Source organism: Panicum virgatum, chromosome 8K, assembly GCF_016808335.1.
Source record: "Panicum virgatum strain AP13 chromosome 8K, P.virgatum_v5, whole genome shotgun sequence".
Lineage (NCBI taxonomy): Eukaryota > Viridiplantae > Streptophyta > Magnoliopsida > Poales > Poaceae > Panicum > Panicum virgatum.
The window spans coordinates 1,414,909-1,420,908 of NC_053143.1; positions in this window are offsets into that span (position 1 = coordinate 1,414,909).

Below are 6,000 nucleotides of genomic sequence, written 5' to 3' on the forward strand. Positions count from 1 at the left end.
GCACTCCTGCAGGTTCACTATGCTTATTTTCCAGGGTTGAATTATAGGTAATTCCATTTATAAAGTAAGATAGCTTGCACTTTGTATTTTGTTCGCTTTCTATCATGGCGATGGAAAATTTTATGTTAAAACACTGCAGTAACTATGATCAGCAACATTTCCCCTGTGGAGCCATATTTAATTAGGCATTTGCTGTAATTTCCGACTCTTCTCATCACTTTTGTAGTCACAGATGCAAGTATTACTATCTACTCTCCTATATGCTTTGCACTATTGTGTTCACACAAACCTCGCATTTGTGTTTCAGTCATATGTTTACAACCTCCTTTCTATTTTTAATATCCTTTTGTTCACATCTTATATTATTTCTGAATCTGGTAATATTTTCTGCTCATACAAGCTAGGATTTGTGTTCATTGCTTATTTGTTTGTGTGCTATCTTATGGCACTTCTTACTACCATGTGCTCTTTTTTTATATGGACTCCTTTTTTACACTTCCTAATATTTGTGAGTGATCTCACTATTTTAGGGGTACAATGAACTCAATTCTGTCAGAGGAAAAAGGAACTTAAACCACAAATCACAAATGCTACCTTGTCTATGCAAAAAAAATACATTGGATTGACAACAATAAATGGCCATTGATAACTACTCATCACATTTTTAATATTCCATATCTATTGTCTGATGACTTCTTGATACCTGATAGTGTATCTTCTTGTACTTGTCGCAACTTTTTTCTGAAATTTTTTATTTGGCCTTGATGTACATATTACTACTTGGTATTTGCTGCCAAAAAACAGCCTAGGTTCTTACATTGCTCGACTTATGTAAACTTATGTTCTAGCAGCTCAAACTTTGTGATTTGGGAAACCTGGTCCCATGTACCTTTCTCCATGTAGTGTAATGTAGTGCTAACAAATAGCCTTTTGCGGTCTGACTAACATGCTATTGTGTATGGCATGTGAATCAAATCGTTCTGACCATAACCTTTAATTTTACATAATTATTGTTCTCTTACTAATGGGTTTCCTTCAGTGTAGTTATTTTATAGTCGTAATGAGTAGGATGCCCTAGCGTGTCATGTTCTCCATCAGTTTTCTGTTTTGCATAATCAGTCAGAGTACAGTTTTTTCCCTGCTCAAGATCAATACAAATTTCATTGATTTTTTGGTTTTCACGTCGGTATGCAGGGGAATGAGGTTATTTCAATGATTTTATCTGCTCTCAAGTTATTTTGGTCACATTTGGGGGGGGGGGGGGGGGAGGAGGCAGCAAAATGGTCTTGATTATGCCACAAACTGATAAAGACACGTTATCATTTTGAGGTACTTCCTCTTGTTAGGTCTTACATCTTCATCCTGAGAACAGGAACATTGTCTTATTCAGTTCTTATATTTCAGATTTGTGATGTCTCCTTTCACCTGTCACTCGCTTTGTACAAATCTAATCCATTCATCCATTGTTTCTATAACCTGATGTAGCCATGAATCATCTGTTTTGTTACTGTAGATCACTCATCTCTTTGTGCTAGTATTTCTTTGCAGGATAACACTAAGGTGGTGTTTGGTAGTTCTTCCCTTCTCTATCTACCTGCTCACACTCGCTTCTCCATTGGTACCTCATATTTTGGAGAATGTAGTTTGTGACAAGGCTTGCATATAATTGTTCTTGTTGATGCATTAGCTATCTCAATCCAGACTTAAATATTGGAATACTATATTTTCCTGCACAGCTGATAGTGATGAAATGTTAGCGTGTCATCTCTTCCTCTTTTGTTGAATACTAGTAAGCATCATACCCTCTCATTTATGCAACAAAAAAACTTAACTCAGCCTAGAAGCTTTATCTAAGATGTGAATCTATTTTGAAATGAATAGAAGATAGCTCAGCTTCTTATGCTGTATCAGTCACGCACTAATGCCTATATTCTACTTTATTGCAAGGAACTGCTTACTGTTATGCCTTATTATAATGCGCGCATGCTTTTATGCTGTTTATTGATGTTTACGCCTTACTCCTGTGAACTTTTTAGTTCCACCATTCTAGGCTGAATCTTGCCCATCCAAAACTCATACATGTTCTTTCACAAATATTACATTGGTTATTTTTTGTTCACATGAGAAACTTCTAGCAAGTGGTCTTGAATTCTTGGTAACTACACATAATAATAGGTGACCAAGGAATTGGTTCAATAACATTTTTATGATGCATATTATCTATTTCATAAATATGTGAAGTGGTTTTTTTTATAAATTTCACAAGTGAAATCATCTGCGACCAAACTTGAAGTCCCTCTGATAACACATCATTATTCTGCATATACTAATGGTTAGCTCTTTTGCAGCTTGCGAAATTAATATGGTTAGGTGCATTCGGAAGACATCAGGCCACATGTTGTTGACTGTTGCGAGCTAAAGTGCAAGTATAAAATTTAGGCAGCGTTCATTTACAGGCAACGCAACACAAGCATCTTTTGATACCCTGAGTACTGTACATCTTGTTGCGTTGGTCTTAACGCCTGAACAAATGATGTCATAGTAGATTGGCTAGAAGTGGCCAGTTCTTGTTATTATTATTTTCTTGGTAGTGTTACTACGTTCTTTTAATCTTTTGGCAGTACCATCTACTTTTGGAATGTATTTGAGTGATTTGTCCGTATGAAAAGAGAAAATGAGCAAGAGTAGAGGGGCCAGAAACATACCGTGTTTGGCATGCCAATATGTGCTCGTCTGTTCATGTATTCATTCTTGCAATTTAATTGTGACATCATCCTACTTACTTCTACCATTAGACCTCAAGCGTAACAGCACAAGGTTTTATGTATTTCCATGTGAACAGAAAAAATTCAATTGTATGTAACCTAGCATCAATTAAGTGTTGTCTTCATAACTAACGACATGTATTGTTAGCACTCTCTCCCTTTTCTTTGAAAATTTGTTTCTATTTCAAGATGACATAAGATCCATTGTTAAACATGTTGACATTTTTTTACAAGGACTAGTATTCCAAATCTCTTCGTGTTGTGTTAACACTTAACACAAGGTATTGTTACAGATGCCAAGTGGGACACATTTCGCACGTGTCATTATTTATGATACATCATTGCTAAATAGATTTACATAAGTACCATTGTTTATGATCATTCCATGTTAAATATCTCGTCATGTGTAGAGGTGCATATTACAAATCCAATTCGACTGAAACTAGGTCTGTTCCCAAGAGCTTTGGGCCTGTGTTGTGAGCAGAATCTGAAGTTTACGGGAGCAGATTTACATATTGATGACAAATGAAATGAAACTGACCAAGCAGGGGCAGACTTCACATAAGCATTTCAAAGTTTGCACGAAGAAGGTCCTAGCATTCAGCACCCCTGCAAGCCGCTTTTGATTTGGAGGCAGCAGAGATCTGGGGCTTCACAGCATGTTGTTGCACCTATGCTCGTTGGCCCCAACTGAGCTGCAATTACTCGCCAGTCATGATGAGCTGCTGGATAGTGGATGGCACGGTCTTGTAGGCATTTTCAGGTGGCTAAAACAACAGAGCCAAGTCAGCATTTTAGTAACTACAATATCTATATTTAGTAGCTCATCTTTCAAGAATCCTAACACGCATAATCAGCTTATAGCTGCTAAGATCCCAGGAGAATTCTTAACATGCTGCAAACCACAATAGAGAGTTGAAGATATAATACGGTGCCTTGGGAATTGGCGGATCTAGTAAAACAGAGTACAAGATAGAGTTGGTAGAATATGGGCGCACTTTGTCATTTCATCAACCTGTTTTACATTTTGGTAGAAATGTGATAAACAAGAGAATCAACAACATCAATGTTTTAGTCAATCAACCATCACTTGTGCAACAAATTCTGGAAGAGAAAAAACCATTATTAGGAAATAATAGATTGTTTATTAGGTACAAAAATGACAGCTTAAACATGAACTATTTGCCTAAATTATTTTATAACAGTCTCCTGACAAGATATATTATCCCATCTCTCAAGATTGGATCCAGTTGAAAATTTAGAGCACTGACTGCTTTTGCTGTCCGCTAAATATAATCAACATACGTGATTATGCGCGCGCCCATGCGCGCGTAGGACCCGTGTTTTTTTTTTGTGATTTATAATTGTGCTTGTTACTATCTAGAGGACATAACAAGAAAGAGCAATTGTGATTCTACAAACATAGGAAGAGCAATTGTGATTCTACAAACATAGAATAAAATGAAGACTTCAAGAGCAATACAACCTTCACAGCGAGGCTGTCACCATCATCAACCCTAATAACAGATACACTGCCATTCCAATTGATGAGTACATTATCCACTCATTTCAAAAACACCAAAGATAGATAACCAAGTAACATCTCAAGGATTTACAGGTAAAATGAAAACATTGATAACATGTAAGCCTATGTATGTATCTCGACTCAGCATCTCACCCAACGCTAGAGAGCAATCATCCTAGGCAACAGCAGGAGCAAAGCAATGGCCTAGCTCTTTGCCCCCAATCTCCTAGAGAGAACAGATCTGTTCGTCAACAAAGGTGGACATCACAATTAGGATGGATGGGATCCTTTCCTTTGACATATCCATTCCTGATCTGCAGACTATATGCAAAGCGCCTAAGAGGTTCAGAAATTGGAACAGAAGCAGTAGAGGCGAAGCTTGCACCATTTATTGGTATCCATTCCTGATCTGCAGACATTAAGTTCTTAAAGAGGAGATTGAAACATTAGCAGTAAAGGCCAAAGCTTGGCCCATTAACTGTGCGCTTTGCCCCATTAACAATGCACTAACCTGGGCTTGCAGGGTTGCCACTCTCTATAAAAAGGGTGACCCATAAAACATCCATGACGCTATTATCAGCAGGAACTCAGGAAGGTGTTGGGAGAAACACAAAGCTGAATGAAGTTGGAAGCTTACAAATTTCAATTAGCTCATACTCAGTGTGACCAACATGTGGGACCTGTATGGTGCAAGCAGGAAAAATATATTAAACTAATTATATAAACTAAGACCTCAAACAGCAATGAGGGATGTAATATCTTATAGCACAATTTTGAGATAAAGGAACAATACCCTCAAGCTCCTTTCCACCCTGAACATCTCAATCCTGTGTTTTCTAGCGCTGGAAGTGGAGACCCCCAAAGATCTAAAAAAAAGTATACATGAATTATTCCACTTATTGGATAAAATATGAGTAACACACAGAATTCTGAATTCCAGCAAATGTACAAAATGCAAAAATGGTGTAAAAATGCAATTCTATCTATCATATGGTCCATGACTCCAGGTAAGCAAACATAGGGTAGGATGATGCATATAGAATGCTAAAAGCTAAACAGTGGAACGATCTATAAGTATCATGGCAGCAAGACAGGATTATGAACTGATAACATAAATAATATCTATGAGGTGCATGGCTGTGCAAAACTGCAGAGGAGGTGGGCAGTGATACATCTAAAATTGATGCAACTATAGACCCAAGGAGATTCTGCCTCGCTGAAAAACATGGAACGACAACAATCTGAAAGTGTCATCTTGAGTTGTAAACACAATAAAAAAAATGCAGATAGAATAGCAAGGCATACCAGCACACGTACCTTGCTATCATCAATCTCAAGGAAGACCCACTTGAGACCCTTGACAGTGAACTCGGGCACCATCTTTCGTGGTGCCAGCACATCTCAAACCACAGTAATGCACTGCCACAAGCTCCAGTCGATTGAATCTGTAATTGAATTTGTAGGAGAAACTGAATTATTTTGCGAGCTGGCGTAAAGGAATAGAAGGAAATCGGGTGTGTGGCCAAATTACTGGTAGAGCATCAGCCATGTATACAAAGTTCATACCAATTTGAATATGCCTTTATCCTAAGATTATAAACAATTTAATCATAATTATTTTTTATGATGCTGCACAAAGAATATAGTATCTTACTTATATCTAAATTCAAGCCTTTTAAAATCTTCAATACCATCCTCTAGCAGACATTC